This window comes from Hemicordylus capensis, chromosome 1 (genome assembly GCF_027244095.1).
Source record: "Hemicordylus capensis ecotype Gifberg chromosome 1, rHemCap1.1.pri, whole genome shotgun sequence".
NCBI lineage: Eukaryota > Metazoa > Chordata > Lepidosauria > Squamata > Cordylidae > Hemicordylus > Hemicordylus capensis.
The window spans coordinates 196,051,626-196,072,998 of NC_069657.1; the positions used below are offsets into that span (position 1 = coordinate 196,051,626).

The 21,373-nt window shown below is 43.9% G+C and overlaps 1 protein-coding gene across 16 annotated transcripts in view; it reads left to right on the top strand.

Annotated features, from left to right (window-relative positions):
- Positions 1–21,373, top strand: part of MYO3B (myosin IIIB) — a 523,310-nt gene extending 501,937 nt beyond the window's left edge. For all 16 annotated transcript variants that reach the window (XM_053283475.1, XM_053283469.1, XM_053283482.1 and 13 more), the window contains one exon: positions 20,849–21,373. The gene's annotated coding sequence lies outside the window, so the exon portion shown is untranslated. The remainder of the gene's footprint in view (positions 1–20,848) is intronic.

Genomic DNA, 21,373 nt, shown 5'->3' on the forward strand with positions numbered 1-21,373 from the left:
GAAGATATGCCATTTCCTGATGAGGGCAACATGGAGAAGTAGATCTGGGTGTCATCAACATATTGATAACATCCTGCACCAAACCTCCTGACGATCTCTCCAAGTGGTTTCATGTAGATGTTAAAGAGCATTGGAGACAGTATGGAGCCTTGTGGAACTCCACACTTTAATTCTCACTTTGCAGAACAGTCTCCAAGTGACACCATCTGGAATCTGCCAGAGATGTAGGATCGGAACCACTGTAAAACAGTGCCACCCAATCTCCCTCAGGCAGTATACCATGGTTGATGGTATTTAAAACCACAGAGAGATCCAAAAGGATCAGCAGAGTCACACTCCCTCTGTCAATAGCCAGTTGGAGATCATCCATCAGGCCGACCAAAGCAATTTCAACCCCATAGCCCACATGACAGCCAGTTTGAAATGGATCTAGATAGTCTGCATCATCCAAAACTTACTGGAGTTGAGAGGCCACCACCCACTCAATCACCTTTCCCAACCATGGAAGATTAGAAACAGGTCTGCAATTAGCTAACCAAGGGATCCAATGCAGGTTTCTTCAAAAATGGTCTTATAATAGCCTCCTTGTCAAGGAGGCATCCTGCCTTCCCTCAGAGAAGCACTTATAATATTTACCAGACCTATATATATATAGGTCACTTATAATATTTACCAGACCCTCTCTGATAACATAATTGCCAGATGAGATAAGCCATGTTGGGCAGGGGTCAAGAGAACAGGTTGTAGGACTCACAGTCCGAACCAGTTTGTCCACTTCCTCATGAGCAGGTATGTCCAGGTATGCCTTTTAGGGATGTCTTGCTTACATTTTGTGAATGTGATCACTTGTGCTGTCATTTTTTACATCTATATTGTCTTTAAGGCAGCATACATAGGGTTCCCAGGCAACCACCCTTCCGGCCACTAACCAGATCTAGATCTGATTAGCTTCAGCAATATGCCCTGAGCCCATTCCCTGGGTTTCTTAATAGTTCAGCTCCCTCCTCCAGTTATCTAGAAGTTAAAACTCTGTGTACGGCATGGATTCACTTTGTCTCTTGCACACATGTATATGAATGTATGTGGATGAACACTAAGAGCGGAACCAGGTGTTTGTCTAGAGGTGGCTGACATGATGGACAGTGATCGGTCAACAGGATCAGAGCTGCGTTGAGGCAGGGAATCTTCAGAGTAGATGCCTTGCAGGCTTGATGGAGCAAGGCAGCACAAGGGGAGGGGGACCCGGAAGCGATGGCCACTTCTCTCCCCTCCCCACAAAAGCACTGTTCACTGCCAGGAATATATCCAAGAGGGCTGCTCCCTCCTGTCGCGGAGCTCATCAATGGATCACTGCCCCTGCTGTCAACCTGTATTTTTAAGAGGTGTTCTTAAAAGCAGAAGAGCCTCTTCTTTCACAAAAAGCCCCCAGGAGCCTAATCCCCTGAAAAAAAAGGCATCCGTGTGCCTTAAAGCATGTTTGCACCAGACATGGTCTCCAAAAACAGCTTACTGTCAAATTATTCAAAAAGAGCCTTTTAAAGAACCACATGGACAATTCAGTCACAACTCCCTATTGAGGAAACCTCTCAGAATAATTATTATTGGAGGTCATATTTCTAGAAGAGATTGTATTCTTTCTAAGCCTGGAGTTACATTTTGCAGTGCTGTGAATGTTTCTCTCAGGCATATAATGGAGGTAGATTTAACGAAACTATTCTGTAACTCTTTTGCCTCAATACGATGATGTACCAATGAACTGTATGGGTTGAACCCTGCTCTGAAATATTTCCTTGTACTTTAATTTTCAGTTTAATAAGATATCTGCTTCTGTTAAGAAATGAAATATAAAGTGTAGCTGTATAATTCCCAGAAGTCATGTCTAATCCATTGTGTCACCTTTCATCTCAGGAAAAAAAAAAATCATGTAAGTGTGTAAATCAGACCCATGGTTGATCTAGGCCAGTTATTTGGTCTACTTTGAATGGCAGCAATTTTCTAAGGTCCCCGGCAGGTTCTTCCCTAGCTCTGCTCCCTGGTCTTTTCACTGGAGATCCAAAGACAACCTGGGACCTTCTGCATATAAGCATATTCTCTGCCACTGAGCAATGGCCCATCCCTGCCAAGTCCTTTATCCAGTATTTTGCTATTAGCTCTGAAGCTACTGCTTGGTGCTCCTTTCTAATCTCTCTCTCTCTCTCTCTCTCTCTTTCTTTCTTTCTCTCTCTCTCTCTCTCTCTCTCTCTCTCACACACACACAATTGAAATCAGGATACTAGACTGCTGAATGTCTAGGAGAGCTCACTTGCCAAGAGTAAAGCAATCGCAGTGTCCTTCAGGTTGATTAGAAAGTGCAGAACAAGAATCCTCTAGGGTAACTCCAAAACCCACTGATTTTAATGGAAACTTTTCTGTTCACTAAGCACAGAACTAAGAGAAGGAAAGAAGGCCATTTACAAAGGAAACTTCCCTGCTTTTTAAACACATAACGTTTAGACTCTTTAGTCGTAGTTCTTGAAAAAGATAAACTTTTCATCTTTAGAACGGTATCATATGCATTCTGTATCTTCAGAGCCCTGTTTAATTTTGGTGCTGAAATTAAGTTTGATACATTTCATAAAAGTATATTGTCTTTCCCCACAAAGTTCACTGATGTTATCATGCTAAATGCTAGGATTTGTATATAATGAAAACTCGTGTACATAGTTGCTGGCATCCAGACTAAATTACTCATGAGTAGTCCCATTAAAACCAGTGGGACAAACTACTCATGACTAATTTGTCCAATTAATTTCAGTAGTACTACTCATGAGTAACTTAGTCTGGATGTCAGCTAATAATATTAAAATCCATTTCTTTGTTTTGGAAACACAATTATTGACTGCAAATTAATAGTACTTTTGCACCAAGTAATTATGTCCTAGATTGAATGTTATGATTTATTTGTATTCCCTTGGGAATATGATCTCGTTTATTCCCCCACCCCCGACTAGTGATGTATGGCATCATGTGATATCATTTATTTATTTATTTATTTATTATTTTTTACATTTATATCCCGCTCTTCTTCCAGGGAGCCCAGAGCAGTGTACTTCATACTTGAGTTTCTCTTTCACAACAACCCTGTGAAGTAGGTTAGGCTGTGAGAGAAGTGACTGGCCCAGAGTCACCCAGCTAGTTTCATAGCTGAATGGGGATTTGAACTCGGGTCTCCCTGGTCCTAGTCCAGCACTCTAACCACTACACCACACTGGCTTCTGACCACATGGTTAGGGTTGCCATATGGAAAAGAGGATAGGTCTCCTCTGCCTCCTATGCCTTTAGTAAGTGCACAGGAGAGGGAATTTCATCAAGTGCAACTTTTCTTTTCCCTGCATGACAAGCTACACCTGTTGAAATCTCCTCTTCTGTGCATCTCCTAAAGGTACAGGAGACCTATCCTCTTTATATATATGGCAACCTTACACACCTTAGTACTGATCATTCTAAATTTGAATGTTATCTATTCATTCCTGAATTGAATTTTATCTATTCATGCAAAATCTTGTTCTAGGGTCAGAAAAACTTTCCATTGTGTGAATAAGATGTGAGAAGCAGATGTTTTGGAGGTCCATTTGGCTATGCTCTATCGGCCTGTTTCTCTAATGGATGGGCAGCAGGGGGACAGGGTGTGGAAATGTTTGTGATTGTGGACACCTATGAGAATGTGTTAAGAAAACCAAGTGATGGAGTGCTTACAAGTAGTCAGGCTTTTCCACAATAGACTGCCTCCACCTAGAAACTTTAAGATGTGGCAACATCAGGAGAGTGACCCTTTTTTCTTTCTTCTAGTCCACAAGCCTGGAGGGCAGGTGCATGGTGGTGGCCCCTGAACAACAGTGACCCCTGCTCCACCCACCACCAGCACGACAGCATCTGACGCAGCATCTGATGTCAGATGGAGGGGGCGAGTTTTGGTCACAAACAGGGCCATGCCCCCCATTTCCGAGCAAATTCCCAGCCAACGCCACATTCGCAGCACAGCCGGGATCGGCTCTCCCTGCTTAAAAAGGCAGGGAGACTCATTCCCGGCCAGGCTAGGAGGCACTTGGCTAAGTGGCTCATTATGGAGAGGAGAGCTGGTCTTGTAGTAGCAAGCATGACTTGTCCCCGTAGCTAAGCAGGGTCTGCCTTGGATGCATCTGAATGGGAGACTTGATGTGTGAGCACTGCAAGATATTCCCCTCAGGGGATGGATCCACTCTGGGAAGAGCAGGTTTCAAGTTCCCTCCCTGGCTTCTCCAAGTTAGGGCTGAGAGAGATTCCTGCCTGCAACCTTGGAGAAGCCGCTGCCAGTCTGTGAAGACAATACTGAGCTAGATAGACCAATGATCTGACTCAGTATATGGCAGCTTCCTATGTTCCTATGAGCTGCATAGCCCTGTTTGCGAGCACAACTTTGCCCCCTGCGTCTGACATGTGATACAGGGGCCGTGGCTGGGGCGCGAGTTGCAGCCCCTGAAGGGAACAGCCCAGGTTCTTTGAACCCATTCACACAATGGTGGCTCTGCCCCACTAGAGGGTCTTTCTAGGCCTCAATGAAAGAGTATGGGAAAATAGCATGGCCAGTGAGAGTTAGGCATAGTGCAAATGTGCAGGAGCTATATAAAGCCAAGTCAATTAGCAGTGGTTGGAGCTCAAAGGTGGTAGAATCTGGAATGGTATAGGTTACATGGGAGTTCCTTTGGCAGAGCTGTGTGTCTAAACCTGGGCCATGACTAATGAAGCTGCCAATCTGTCTTTTCAACAAGCCCTGCAGTTAAGGAATCATGAGCAGTTTACTAACATTCTTCAAGCTCAGGCATGCCTCCTTGAAAGTAAGTTCATTGAGGCTTTCACTCCAAGTGAATGTGTGTATGGAGTTGTCTTATAGCCTGAGTCTGTACATGCTTACTTGTGAATCCCACAAAGTTCAACAGAGCTTCCTCTCAAGTAACTCTTCTAGGGTTGCAGCCTTTTGTTCCTGAAGGCCAAATTACATGTGGACACAAACAGAAGCCGTTGATGCATGCTTCCAGTCAAAAGTGCCTCTCTTTTTTCTCAGAAACAGCCATGCAGGAGGATGAACTCTATTGGAACGGGGGCTCATGGGAAAGAGTGTCACTGTTTCCCCACATGCCATTTTCCTGCCCAAAGTCAACCCCGTGAAGGGACAATTTGCCCCAAAGCCGTGACTTCTGCTTCTGAAACTAATACTATTAAAAACAGAAAAGTGAAGATCAGAGGCCATGCTTTTGTTCCCTATCCTATGTTTTCAGCTCAGTGTTACGTTACACTCTGGGCCACACACCTCTTCATAAAATATGATTCCAGACCAAGATAGGCTGTTTCAATAGAGGGGCTCTGTCAAATCAAGTACTGAATTGCTCCCTCTACACGCCATGTAGATTTTTCTGCATGTAAACATGCAGAAAAACCTTCACAGCACAACAGTACTCCGGACTCTGTAGAGCAAAATGTCGGGACTGTTGACAGCAGATGTAGAGCTCTAAAGGAGTATGTTCACTGTTTACCTGAAAAGCCTGCCTGGTACTTTGAGGCAGCATTGGTTCTTTGTGTGTACATTTCCTTCTTGCCACAGGCCGTGCAGAGGCACCATGCTGCTAAGGTAGTTATGGGGGGGGGGTTTCCTGGAGGAACTCTTCCTAGAAACTGTTGGAGGGGAGTCATGGAAGGAAAGTTCCTTTTCTTAAAATTGAAACAAACAGACTTCATTATGAGACCTCTTTTTAATATGGGAATACACTGATCTAATGTGCTTGAAACATTTGCAATTAGTTTTTCTTAATGAGTACAAGGAAAACATACGATTTGTATCTTCAGAGCTGCTGCATTAGAAGCATCACTTTGGTTACAGTGAAGTTAATCCTCAAGACCTGTTACAGGAAACTCACCCTTATTAAAGTAACATTAAGTGCTGCTTTTTATTGATCTGATCCTCTGACTTAATGATTAGAACTCACTGATGTTTTAATAATAACCTCACAAGCTTTATCTCATATTACTTGGTTGTAGTGCCCAAAGATGCTGTGGAAACTAACTTAGCATAAACATTTTGCAGAGGTCTTTAAAGGCTAGGAGGAAGAGTAAAGACTCAGTTGTGCTGCATATTAACAAAGAGGGCTGGGAGGGGGAACCCACTCTCACCAGATAAAAGAGAGCCTTGAGTGTGAACATCAAAGAATTGTTAATGACAAGAAATACCATTAGGGTTAGCATCTCTTTTGTTTCAAGCCTCTCACACCTGCAGTGCATTGAAGATACCAGCTTTGTTGGTCCATCTGAATTACCTCTATTAGCATTTATGGAAAAGTGCTCAGCAAAATCACTGTGATATGCTGCTGGCCCTGTCTGTGTCCCTTTAAAAAAACAAAAGTCAGATATTAGTTCTCAGTGGGTTTCCTTTATGATACAATATCTGCTGCAAAAGGAAACTCCAAAGCCAGAATTCCGGTGATTGCAAATGAGGCTGGCTGAAAGAAATGGAGAGCTTTTGTTACGGAGAGGCAAAGTAATATAGGCAACTATATGAGAAGCACACATAAGAAGCTCACACATTAGCAAGAGCAAAATCAGAGCGTGAAATTCAGATTAGGCCACCACAGGCTTTCAGGAGAAGCAGTGGGGAGGGGGGGAGAAAGGCGGGAGAAGTATTGGAAAAACTTGGCTTGTCTGAAGGTGTAATCTGTTTCATTTGGCCCCTGAAAAACAGTTTAACAGATGGTGGGACCAGCTGTCTTTTTCAGCCATTTAATAAACTCTTTGGTGGTAGCAGTTTGGAAAGTAGGGGGCTGAGAGTTTTTAGGCTAGAGGGGAGAGGGAGAAAATAAAGAAATATGTCCCAGTTGCCTTTGCCAAGTCATCAAGTCAAGGACTTCAACAAACTGAAGGGGGGGGGGATCTAATTGAGGATATTGCCCGATGCTCTGGGTTTTATCTTCCCAAATGCCTATTTTCCAATGACAAAAAAAATACCATGCATACCAGTGTGTGAAAACACTTATTACATTGTTATCTTTATCTGTCATTTCAATTTCAGCCTTTGCAAAGGAGGCACCTAATTAGAAATCTTAAATGAACTGTGGAATGAGAAATTGACTTTGTTTCTAAGGCATGAGCATATGAAAAAATAATAGCCACAATGACCTATTTTTATCAATAAGACAGAACTCCTTTAAGGTTCAGGCAACCAACCGAGATAAATAGACCAGTCAATGAACTCTTATAACTTGATCTAAAATGCCAGTGGAGCTGCACTGCTGAACATGTAGGTGCTACAAAGAGTTCTGATATCAGTTTGGTGAATCATGAGTTCTGTGCTTAGGGTGGCATGAGATAGTCCTCGAAAGACTATTGCTTCTTCCTTGCCTTTTCTGCAGTAAGACTTCATTTAAACAAAAATTAATATTCTCAATGCAACAGTTAAGTGGCAAGTCTCAATTATGTGAGAGATGTTTTATTTAAAAAGCATGTCTGGTGTCTTTGAAGGGAACAGTTCTCTTTTGCGCATTTACATGCTCCCCAGCTGAGCGGCCACCCCTTTCATTTGACAAGGGCTTTGTTCTGCCTACAGGCCTATTATAAGCCCTAGATTGTTTGCCCTTAATAAATTGCAACAATAAAGCAGATAAACTCCTTTTTAAGTTAGGAAAGCAATGCAACACATTCCTCCCCACCCCCACCCTGCCAATTGTTGAGAGTCTAACATTTATGGGTGGCAGCAGAAACAAATCTTGCAACTCTCATTTGCTCTGCTTCCAAATCACTTTGGTAATAATCCAGAAATTGTGCTTCTTTTTAATAGTCATCTTCACCAAAAGGAGAGCAAAAACCATTAGCTCTGCAATGGGTTGCATCCGGTGTCATGAAGCAAAATGGCACTTGGGGCTGAACACACAAATTCACTCACTGGAGTGATTAGTCAGGTTTTTGTTGTTGTTGCAGATTAAAACTGAAGGCTGTATTCAGACTATAAATGGTGCTCTCTCCCATGGTCAGCACTAGAACCAGACAATCTGTGTATAGTTTACTTTGAGCATGTTTTTCCAAACAAAAAAACCCTGGCCTATGATTTACTCAAGAGAAATAGTATCGCTTGTATTGAAATTTCAGAATCTTAGAATAGTACGGTTGGGAAAGGCCTGATTGACCATAGAGTCTCTGCGGGACACCCTACACTCAAAATACCCCCAATAAATATTTATTCAGTGCGTATTACATGATACAGCTGGAGGTGTACCTAGGTAATTTTGGAGCCTGGCCCTAAAGGCCTTTGGAGCCCCCGCCCCACCTCCTGCAGGATTTCGGGGCCCGCAGGGGGTGTGGAGGCCTCAGACCTTGGCCCCGAAGTCCAGAGGTAAGAGCACCTCTGGCTCTGGCTACAGCAACACGTGTGTGTGAGAGAATGTTGACTTTTATTACATTTTAGACATTCACTGCTCCATAAATTAAGATGTTTTGGTTTTTGCTCACTTCTGAGTTTATCATAATTGATAAGGCAAGGTGAAATTTGTTATACTTGCAGTCTACAACACACTAATTCCTAGTAAAGTCTGAAAACCAAACAAGTTTGCCAGCCACTGAAAACCTGGGGCATGGTCTATGTAAGCACAGAGGTCAGCACTCTGTCAGAAAGAAAACCAAGCCACGCATAGAAGTGAGAGGTGTAGGATTTCCTTCTTCTCTGGGGAATTCCTACAGCTGATCCAGCCTCAGATTTGGAGAAAGGAGAATTACAACAGCAGCTTGGAAAATACATGTGGGGGAAAACGCCACACATATGACAGAATGGAGAGGTGTAGGGATTTTACCCTTTTAACCATTTTAAGAAAATGGAGGAGAAGAGATTGCTAGTGGAAGCTGAAGATACATCTGTGCTTTCAGAACACAAACTTTAGATATAAAAATGGAATCTGTATATTGCACTTTAATCCTTCGGTGCTATACCTACTTTAGAGAGTAGAGCAGCATTATTATCAATCTGGCATAACATAATGCTTTGACATATTAGAAATGAAGTGGACTTATTCTTAGACCATTGGTCCATCTGTCCCAGAACTGTCTACTCTAACTTACTGTGGCTTTTCAGGATCTCAGGCAAAGGTCTTTCTCAGCACCAGCTACCTGATTCTTTAACAGCATTTTGAGCCAGGGTCCTTCAGCACACAAAGCCTATGCTCTACCACCATTTTGTAAGCCCTCCCTAGAATAGTGTGGGCAACCATCTGTTGGCACACAGATTCTGGGATCAGGCAGTTTTTTAGCCCATTAATTGCTTAAAAGAAAGATGCCTAGCTGACTATATCTGTATACTGCTTTTCTAAAAAACATAATTTACAAAAAGTGGTATACAAAAATTGAAATCTTTTAAAAATGAACATATACAAGCCGACCCCCACACAGAGTATCTGCGCGTTTTGGGGGGCCAGCTACCTCTCTCCCCCCCGCCCCAGTCTCCGGCCGGGCCGCCGGCGGCCTCCACGTTTGGGCTGGGCCTGCCGCCGCCAGCCTCCGCAGCCGGGCCAGGCCCGCTGCCACCGGCCTCCCCGGCCAGGCCAGGGCCCCCACCACCACCAGCCTCCCCGGCCGGGCCAGGGCCCCACCACCGCCCTGGCCTCCATGGCCCGGCAAGGCCCGCCGCCGCCTCTGTCCTCCACCACAGACACGCCTCAGCCAATCAGGTGCGTCCCTCCGCTCCGCTGCCCAGCCAATCAGCTGGGTTGCCGGGATGCATCCCCACAGAGGCTGAGGCACGTCTACAGGGATTAAATATATAGATAATTTCCAAGTGTGTGTGATGGGTTGGTTGCAGTGTTCCCACTAACTTGTGCATGTGTGCGAAGGCTCACACATCTTTTTAATCTCCACTCAATTTTAGATCCCTCTCAGGTAGAATCAGGAAGGTTCCACTCTCAACGCATGTGTGACACAATGCCTTGATATTGCATCCCAGAACAAAACTCATTCTTCATACAGATGAAAAAAAAATTAGAGAGAACACTGCTTGGTTGCTCACGCTCTAAAAACCATTCTTCCCTCACTTTCTGGGAAATTTGGAAAATTAAGGGTGGTTGTTTTCAGTAGAGGGCTAGCATATAGAAAGACAAGCAGGCACCTACATTCTGGTGTTCTGTATTTACAGCATGGCTTGCTTTCCTTTCCACAATGCTCATGTCAACCTGTGACATCTGCTGGCTGCTTAAGAAACTGCATTGCTTACTCTCCAAACCACAGTTAAAAATACAGCTGCCCACAACACAAAACGTGACACACACAAAACCCAACAACTATCATCAACAGCCAAAGGGAATGCCAGGAAGGAGGGAGAAGTGCTAGGAAAGAAGAGGTGGAGGGAATGGAGAGACAGAGGGCCAGAAAAACAAGTGCAGAGGAAGAGAGGACTTTTCCAGGTACAAAGAAAGAGAAATAAGGGAAGGAGGGAGGGAAAGAGGGAAAGGTGACTAACATAACTGGAGAGGGATAAAGATGACACACAAAACCAACAACTATTCCAGTCATTCTGCCCATCATTTTTGATGGGCTAGTTCATATGTTAAAAAGTAAATAAAATGGCTAGTTCATATGTTAAAAAGTAAATGAAATGGCTATTCACACGAGCAGCCCAACCAAGGCTAAAGCAGCCCAGCCTGGGATCAGTGTGCAGTGCTGGGATCAAGCCCAATCCTGGGGCTGCCACACCACCTAGTCCAACTTTATACCCTGGCCTTTAGCCAAGGCTAAGGGCATGAGTACATCTTAACCCAGGCACCAGGGTTGTGTGTATGTTTGGGCTGCATACTCGGGCTGTATGCTCAGGTTGCTCCTGGGGGATTCCCCCAATGCACTGCACATGGATCATCCCACCAGCAATGATCCATGTGTTCCACCAGTGACAAATCTGCATGTCCCAGAAGCAATGAAGGATCATCTGGGGGAAAGGTAAGTTCAGCACAGCCTTTCCACCTGCCCATGCACCCGATGGTCACATGCAAAGCCTTACTGTTTACTTGTAATTACAAGGCTATATGATGAAATGACTTTAAAGTCTGAGAAGTATTCACATAAAATGGAAAATATAGCAGAAACAGAATTGATAGTATTGGTCTTTGGACTACTATGCAGGAGGTGCATCTTAAATGACTATGACATGAACACCCATGTTAAAGAGTCCAAGATAGTTGCCTTTGCATGAAGGATGTCTTAGTTTGCCATATGGACTAAGAGACTTTCTTCACACTACAAACAATCTTTTACTTGGAGATTTGCAGTGACATGGAATAAATCCAATGATTCATGCAATACTGCTTGAAGAAGGCAGCCATTATGGAATTTTAAACAGTCTCCATGTGGCTACCATTTTGTGTGGACTGGCTCTTAGTCCCCTTTAAAAAAAAAAAAGATTTATTAGTAGTCTCCCTGACCATGCTTATGCTGAAGCATGGGATAAAACAGAAATAAATACAACTACTAAATATATTTATTTGGAAATAAGGCCCATTTGATTTCAGTGGATTTTACTTCCAAGTAAATGTGCTTAAGACCCCCAGCCCAACAGAGTTAAAATTACAACTTTACAGTTCTCTCCTCCTTCTTTCCGGCTTTATAGAAGAAGAGAATAACGGGTGGCAGGGCAGGCCCTTCCACACACACAAAGTGGGCAGCCAAACACAGGGGAAGCTTCAATGAGGCACCAGTCTAGTTCCCCATCACCTGCCATCTCTGCATGTTGAAGCAGGCCGCTGTTGAAGGTTCCTGAAGGCAGATTGGGGAGTGGCAAGAAGAGTCAAATGGCAGCAACCGAAGAGCCTCATTACCATAGCCCCCACTAATTCTAGGTACCCCTCTTGCCCTTGACATGGCACCTGGGAGGTCAGTTGGGAGTCATCAGGGAGCCTCCAGTTTGTTGTTCCCTAGCCTAGAAATTTGGTTATCACAGTCTAATGGAGATGCATGTAATCCAGATGACAAACTGGATCAGCTTGTGGCAAATTGCTCATGTATTGCCGGCTTCTCCCATTTATCCTGTTAAGTATAGCTTCTGCATCTGTGTTTTGTACTGATTTACCACATCTTTCTTGCTTTTTTTCTTTTTCTTTTTCTTGGTACCTGTACTTATCACCTGCACATTTATTATAGGTAAATAATTCTAGCATAGCATGCCGCAGCTTCGGCATTTGTTGTGAGGGAAGGAGAAGCTTTCTCCGCTGGAGTTCATTCTACTTTGTGGTAAACCACAACTTTCAGCTGGACTGAATTATTTTCCTGTGGGATTTACCATATTGCTCAAAATGGTTTGCATTTTATAACAAATTACCTTGAGATTGAGACACACTTGGATCACTCTACAATGTGTTTATAATTTTTTCAAGTAGTAAAAAAGATAACTGTATCTCTTAATATGCCACTGGGATGAAAGCTGATGCAACCAGGATATTTATATCTAGCAAGAGAGATACAGAGCACTGCTGTAACTCAACCATTTATTATAGCTATGAGAGCTCTGATGCAGGTAGTCCTTTGTGCACATAGATCTGTTCCCTCCATTAAAATGAAGGAGGTTATTTGTGCAAACAAGAGCACTGGAGTACACATGAGGCTCCAGATCAGGATGAAGGTTTTTAGGCATTGCTTAGAACATACTGGAGGCTTCACAAGCTACATGTTTCCATCCATACTTTGGGACACTTTCCCATGTGTTGCTTTTTCTTCAAGGATATCACTTCTGAGTGGGAAAATGCATCTCTACTATGACTTGTGACAAACTCACATGGCTGTTTCCCTGTGTATACACATGATGAGAAGCCATGATTCCCACTGAGCAGTGAAATACTTATGTGTTTATTACAGGTGTTGGCGTGCCAACAGTATGCCTGCCTTTTCCAACACAAAAATGATAGCCATGTAGCCACTGGGATTCTAAAATGGATACATTTTGGAACATGTCTATTCAGTCATATTGCACCATGATAACCTGCAGGTTATTTGCTGGCACTGTATACTTTATATATTTGTACTTGCCCTTTACAGGCTGCAGCTAATTGTATTGCCTTTTTGCTGTTGTACTTATGATGTATCTGGGACATTTCATTTTCAGCAACCTGGGAGGGGGTGGTGGGGAGGAGGAATATTCCTACTTCAACCATGTTGTGCAGGGAGGTGTATAGTGATGAGGATTGCACAGAGCCAGGTGAGAGAAAGAGAATCAAACCATTAATTCCTCCCCTCTGCTACAGGGACCCCGGTTGCCTTGCCAGTTTTATCTCAAACCTGGTGATAGTGCTGTGTCATGCCAAGTCAGTCTATAACAAAACCTCCAGCATCCATTATTTATCTGTGAATGAGGAGGGCTGTCCTGGCCTGTACTACCAGCCTGGGTGAACAAGCGGGTGGAGGAAATGTATCTATCTCTGATCTGTAGTAGCGGCTAGTCCTAATGAGCCGGGGTGGCACCAAATGAGGCACAGCTGCATCTGGCCATGCCGCTCTCCCGTCATAGTGGCCATATAAACCACAACACCTCCCCAGTCATTTAGCCTGCATTGGTGCTGCAGTGAGTACCCAAGTGGGCACAGCAGCAGTCGCAGCGGCTCCTTCTAACAGGTCGAGGGGGGTGGCAAATGAGACCCAGCTGCCTCTGGTTTGCAGCAGCTCCAGTTGTGCTTCTCTCTCTCCTCCCACTCTGCCCCAGCCTTAACGACAGCCATGCTGCCTGCGAGTTGGCCATCCGTCATGTAGAACTGCATGGGCTGGTATAATCACTGACCAGTCCATGCAGTTCTACATGGTGAATGACCAACCTGCAGGCAGGGTGGCTGTCATTAAGGCTGGGGCAGAGTGGGAGGGGAGAGAGAAGCACAGCTGGAGCGGCTGCAAACCAGAGGCAGCTGGGTCTCATTGGCCACCCCCCTCGGCTTGTCAGAATGAATTGCTACTGCTGCTGTGCCCACTTGGGTACTTGGTGAAACACCAACACAGGCTGGGATGGTGTTGTGGGGTCTATAGGAATTCTATCTCCTTCTCCAGGCTTCTAATTTGGATGGGTCCCATTTTTGAGTGTTTATATCTCCTGCTGGGCCCTGGGGCAGACTGGGGAGTTTGTAATTGTGCCAGCCAGCCTGCTGCCTAACAGTTGCCTTGGCTCAGCTGGTAGAGGAGGTGTCAGGCCTATTAGAATAGTCTGTGCCCTGATAGGATTTGAGGGATCCTGTTGGCATGGCGGGACCTCCTCTCAGCACCCTGGTTGCTTTGTAGAATGTGGCTGTGACTCAAAGCAAGTGACAACTGTGGAGAGGGCCTTCTCTGTGGTGGCACCTCACTTGTGGAATGCTCTCCTCAGGGAGGCTCAACTAATGCATACTTTGACACATTTTCAGTGCCAGGCAACTTGTTTGTTTTTGTTTTCCCAGGCCTTTTGATTCTTGCTGAGATTCCTTTAACATTGCATTTTACTTGCTGTTTTATTCTTATGCTGGCTTACTGTGGTTTTAGTGTTGTTTTTATTGTCTTTTTGATTGTATAAGCTGCCTGGAAATGTTTATACTGAAGAACTCCATATCAAAAGTGTTAAATAACTAAGCTACCAGTGAAAGAGGCTCAGTGCAGTCAGCTTCAGTGCAGATTTTATCCATGTGCATCATGACCTGCAAGGCCGTATCTCAGGGGGTGCTGAGAGGTGTTTCACCCAGCCTTTGTTGTTTGGGAGACTACCCATACCTCAAAATGTCCATCCAGACCAATTAGCTCCAAGCTAAGGCAAGACCAAGACCATCCAGATCAATTAGCTCCAATCAGGCTTGGACAAGAGTCAACGAGTACTATATGAAATCCATGTTCAGCCATGAACTCTGAGAATGACATTAACAAATGGTACTCGGCCTCCATTCCTCAAATTGTATTATCAGAACACTAAAATGCTACAGAAGCAACAAACAGTGGTGAGGAAAGAAATGAACGAAAACTATGTAGAAAGGAACTAAAACTGTCAATATGCTTCCATAAGGCCATTCAAGAGTTGGCAAATGGCAGTATGCTCAGGATGTCAGGTTTGCCCCAGCTGCAGATTCAGACCTGCTTAAATCCCTTTGATATTAATGGAAATTCAGTTAGTTGCCACTATGCTACCCCACTGATTTGAGTGGGACTTAAGCACAACCCACTTCCTCTGGACTGATGCCAAAAATGCATCTTTCCTTAGCAAAAACGGGGAGAAGGGAAAACCCATGGAGAAAGTAAGAATTCCCAGATAGGTGGTAAGATAGTACTAACTTTAAACAAGACGTATGTCAAAAGGAAGCGACTTGAGACTTCTGTGAGACTCCTGACATCTGAGTTATCCTACAAAGAGAGCAGCAGAGAGAGGAAGTAGCTAATTTTTACAGAGGCTGTGATCAGAGGCTCCGCGAGGGCTATAAAATACAGAGCAGCAGTTAAGAGATGGGCTGCCCAGAAGAGTTATAAATTAACAAAAAGGGTAGACTCTCCTCTTAGGACGTAAGCAGTATGTCAGAAGCTTGAGGCGGAAAGTTTGCTGGTCTCTGCTGATTGTGAGATAAGCTAACTCTGGAAGCGGAAGTCAAACTTCATATGTAATGTTTTGTTCTGCTCCTGTGCCACAGAGTTCCTTACAGGGCTATGCACATCTTAAAAGAAGTAATACCTTTATGAGTTAAGCAGGATCATGGTAATCAGCCCCAATAGGTGCTAGACATGATCTCAGGCTGCACCCAGGGCTTCCAGGATGAAGAAGGGACAAAAATGGCTATTCCTGTATTTTATTTTATTTTTAGAAAATATTAAACCCAGCCTGAGATTGTGTTTATCACCTAGTGAGGCTGATCAACATGAGTCTGCTTAACTCCTTCTGTGCCCAATAGCTTGCCCTAAGACTGGTACAAGCTACAGACTTCTAGGGCCACATGCCCAGCCAGCTCAGCCTGCTTTTTGCTTTACTTGACAACCAGCCTGATGGAGAGGTCCGAAGAACTCAAGCGCTTGTTTAATAAGATTTTGTGTCTTTTTGGTGGGCCCTAATAAATGTATTAAGACCACCTTAAGTGGCACAGTGGGGAAATGCCTGACTAGCAAGCCAGAGGTTGCCGGTTTGAATCCTCACTGGTATGTTTTCCAGACTATGGGAAACACCTATATCAGGCAGCAGTGATATAGGAAGATGCTGAAAGGCATCATCTCATACTGCGTGGGAGATGGCAATGGTAAACCCCTCCAGTATTCTACCAAAGACAACCACAGGGCTCTGTGGGCTGCAGGAGTCGAAATCAACTCGATGGCACACTTTACCTTTAATAAAGGTATTAGTTGATTATGGCTTTTAGAGTTTGGTTTTGTTTTTCTTCAAATCGATCAACATAAATATATATGGTGAGGTGTTTTGTTTTGTGTGTGTTTTGTATCTTAGAATTAGTTTCTCTGTTCATATAGTTTAAAAACAGGAGGCACTTTTCAGATCTTCTGAATGATAGTATTATCTTCTTAGAGTGTGAATGGTCTTGTTTGTATAGTGGAGCTAGGGAAATGAAAACCAACAAAATAACTCGGTAAACCACACAGTCAGTAACTAATGTTATAAAAAATGATAGGTGTCCCCAAATAGCTTGTTTTTTGTTTTGCCTCCAGTCCCATACATGTTTACCTGAGAGTAAGACCAGTGAACCAAATGGGGCTGACTCCAAACAAATAAGCATTCATTCATAGGATTGCACTGCCTGTATGCCAAACATAGTGAATGTTTGGAAAGATATATATACCAGGCAAAAGGGGCCAATGCAACATAATGTCAACTTTAGACTTGGGAAATTTGAGTTCAAATCACACTTGTCCATGAAGCCTTGCTAGATGGCCTTAGACAGGCCACGCTTTCTGAGCTTAAACTAACTCATAGGGTTGTTGGAATAACACGGGGGTAACTCCTTGGAAGAAAGGTGGGATATGAACATGCTGATAAATATATTTCCATTCACATCAAGTTGTTGTTGTTTTAAAAATCTGCAAGTAATAAGTTAACTAGTAGATAATAACTACATTCTTCTATCAACTAGCTATGGCTTCTACTAGTGATACTGATTATATAGCTGCTACATATGTAGTGATAGAATGTGTTCTCTGCTAATATGAGTTTTCTAAGATCCAGCTGGAAAGTTGTACTCTTGGATGCTTTGATACAGTGGAACAGTTTATTTGTATCTATATCTGTAAAATATTTCTGGTCCACCTTTATCCCAAAGATTCCAAAGTGGTTCATAAAAAAATAAAACCTTATGAAAGTCCAAATTCAGGCAGGATTATTTCCAACAGTAATTAATAATCTGCAATTTAATTGCAAAATGTATTGTATGCAAAATCCTTCTAAAATGCTCTACTGGTTGACAAGGTGTGATTCGTTCTGTTACAAATGTTTGAAGTGGTAATGAGAATGCCAGCTTTAAAGCTATTTGCATTCAGGCAAATCAGTGTGAGTTTGCGCTCCTTAACTAGTACTGGCTACTGTGCTTTGAAACAAAATATTGAAGGGCTGTAAAACAAATATTTAAATAAAATTAAATAAATAAATAAATAAATAATTTTGTCTCAATATTTGAAACAAAATATTGATAGGGCTGAAATCAGCCCAAAATTCCACACTAGCTTTCTTCCATATTTGAATGTTGGGAGAGGGGAAAATGTTGAATTTTTGTACTTTCTCTTAAGGGGATTTCTGATTAATGGGGGTTGGGGGGCCCACCATTACTCCAGGGTTTGTTTTTGTTACAGAATATCATTTCATATTCATAACAGGACACTGCTATTCATTAACAATTCAGTGCTTTCTTCTGGAAGTTCATAATAAAGTTTGACTCATTCAAAATCAGTTTGGTAATTGTGTGGTCAGCAAAATGCTGATGTACAGAAGCATCCAGATCTGCTTCGGCTATAAGCTTGTGTTTTGTTCGAAACATATGCCCAACATAGTCGTCATTTATTCTTAAAAGATTAGTTACAGTGGTTGACATCCAGACTAAGTTACTCAACAGTACTGCTCAAGAGTTATTCTGAAAGTCCACTTGATTTGAATAGGACTACTCAGACAGTGTTTTGTTACATCTTCTCTTCTCTTTATGGAACAGCGTACATAGGGTTGGATCCAAGAACTGCGAGAGGAAGAAAAGTCGCTACCAATACTGTTCCACAAATCTTATGCAAAAGATTGCACGGTGCTAAAAGAAGTGGATTTTACTGTATAGCAGTTTTCATTATTTCAAGGCTACACAAGCTATTATGCCATCTGTGGTGCACATGAAAGAGCCTTTTTGGATTTAGTTTCACTTTTAGGCACATGGGAAGTTGCCCTATACTGAGTCAGACCATTGCCCCATCTTGTTCAGTATTGTCTGTATTGACTGGCAACAGCATCTCCAAGGTTTCTGGCAGGAGTCTTTCCCAGCTCGACCTGAATGAAGATGCTGGTGATTGAACCTGGGACCTTCTGCAAGCAAAGCAGATGCTCTACCACTGAGCTGCAATCCCGTCCCTACTGCAGAACATTCTAGCACACAGTGGAAAGTAGCCCTTCTGTAAGCAGAAGGCACCACCAGCATGCCAAGGAGCATCTTGGGGTCCAACTCATAGTATTAATTTATCTTAGGTATTTCCAGGACAAATAGCCACCTAATGGTGCAGCGGGGAAATGACTTGACTAGCAAACCAGAGGCTGCAGGTTCAAATACTCACTGGCTATGGGAAACACTTATATCAGGCAGCAGCGATATAGGAAGGTGCTGAAAGGCATTGTCTCATACTGTGCAGGAGATGGCAATGGTAAACCCCTCCTGTAGTCTGCCAAAGACAGCCACACGGCTCTGTGGTTGCCAGGAGTCGACACTGACTCGACGGCACACTTTATTTCCAGGACACAAACCAGCAAAAACTAAAAGCAATGGAATGGGACACTTGTGACCCATTCCAGATTTCAACTCCTATTGAAATCTGACGTAACTTTTCCTGGACTTAAAAACTTTTTCCTCAGTGTTCAAACAATCCCTGCCCAACATGTCCTCACAATAGCTTGAAACAGGGCACTACTTTTGCCACTTCACATGGGAGGCAGAGGTAGAAATAGAAAAATTTACCCAAGACTCTCCGGGATTTTATCCTCTTATGGTCTAACTCTTGAAGATCCAAGTCCACTCAACCAGACTATCCCTCAAAGAAATGAAATAAAATAAAAGCATTGTACACCTTAGCTTGAGTCAGACATTACACTGTATGGGTGTACAGATGACTTTACACTCATGTACATGTTTGTGTGAATGACTGTACCTGTATTCTTTTTTAAAGTGAAGCTCGATACAGGCCCTTCAAATGCATGATACAGATAGGAAGTACATCAGGTACCTGTACTGCGTTCAGCATAACATGTGAATGACTGTGCCTGTGTACACTGTACACTCGTCGTATGAGTGTTGAACATATAGCTTGTGAATGGGCCCCTTGTCTTCTGCAAGTGTGTACATGCTTCAGAGTGTGCAGTTAGATACATTCCTCATTACTGTCACACCACCTCATAATTCATATTTAAGTATGTTTATCAAAGGAGGTCAAGAAAAGTTGATACATGGACTACCATGAGCCCTATGAATCAGTGAATAGTCCGAAAGGCCTGATGTAATTCTTTCTGAAGCTGAGCACCTCGTTGTTTAACCGGTACATCAGTGGAAGTTGTCCCTTCCCGTCTCCCTGCCTCATCCCCTAGTTCTAGGAGTTTTGTCACTTAAATCAAAGAACATTGCAGGAAATCAGTTCATCACTTAGAGGGCAAAGTCAGGTGGTGTTATGAATGTGATCTATATGATTCCACACCATTTGACCATTCAAGAGCCTCACAGTGAGGCGGGTATCACGATCCGTGAGACCCGCTTTTGTTAAAACTGTGGGGAGAATGAGCTATGCCCGCTCTCCCCGCAGACAAGTGGGCAGGGAGCCCTGGGCGGCCGGATCGGCCGCCCACACGATGGCTGGCTCCGTAACGGAGCCGGTGGGGGGAGTGGGGGCCCGTGCGGCCTCCGCAAGCCCCAGTATGCCCTGCGTGAGCACGCAGGGCATACTGGGGAGACCCCCGAGCAGGGAGACAGCTTTTCGCCTCCCAGCCGGGGGTCTACTCATGAGTAGGCGTGGCGCGAAGCTGCACAGCGGCTACTCACGGGCCTAAAAAGCAGGTTTGCTGGAGCACTCGCTCCGCAAACCTGCTTTTTAGCAGGGGTTCTCAAGTGGGTTACCCGCTCAAGAACCACTGGGCTCGGCTGCAAGCCCAGTAGTTCTTACGACCAACAAAAATTGGGCTAGGCTCTCCTAGCCTGATTTTTGTTGGTCATGAGAATCGCCCCAATGTGTGAATTCACCTGAAAGCAGGCAGGCCATATATTGCACTCTGATCTTCAACTGTGGAAGTAAACCTCACTGATTTCAATTGAGTTTATTCCTCTAATGTTTAGGAAAGGGGAGAAGGGCTCTTCTGGGGCCACCTGAGCCTATGGTGCCTGGCCAGAGAGGCAAACCTAGCTGTGTAAGGCTGCTGTCTAGTGTCATAGCCTCAGCACACACACCCTTCTGCAATATGAGGAGGGGTCATAACATAACACAAACCTCTTATAAAAAATATGACTAAGATCATTATCTGGAGAGCTTTGAGCCATTAGGAAAAGTAGTGTATTGTGGGGTTGCACAAAAACCTCCCAAGCTCCCCTCCCTTTGGTGGGTGGTCGTCCCACCCATTCCTTGCCTAAGGTAAAAGGAACCATATTTTCTCTCTGTCTCTCTACAGGTTGCCTTTGTCCCCCCTTCTCTGTGGGAAAAGGAAGGAGGAAAAAGGGCACAAGCTGCTCCTGTAGGGAAGGGAACACACTGCCAAGAAGCCTGAATCAGCTCCCACCTCCACATCTCTTCCACAGCCATTGCTCTTGCTGCTCCTGTCTCTGGCAAGAGAGAGGCCTGTGACTTTGCCTTGCTGTTGTTGTCTTAGCCCAACCCTGTCAGGGTAACTGGAAACAGGACTTCTAGAGAACTTTGTCTTGCCTCTCCATGGCCAAACTGAGAGGAGAGATACCCAAACCCTCCTCCTCCTGCTGTTGACCTGTGACTGTCCTGGGCCAGAGAAGAATGGGTTAACGTTACTCCCAGTCCTCTCCTATATTTTGTTCCCTGGACTCTGCTTCAAGAGCTCTCAATGTTCCTCTCTTCTGTCTCTTTCCCTGACTTTGTGTAATGTTTGTATTGATGCTATTTGGCCTTGATGTATCTTCTAATAACTGAACACACATTTCAGTAATAAATATATATATAGTCCTGT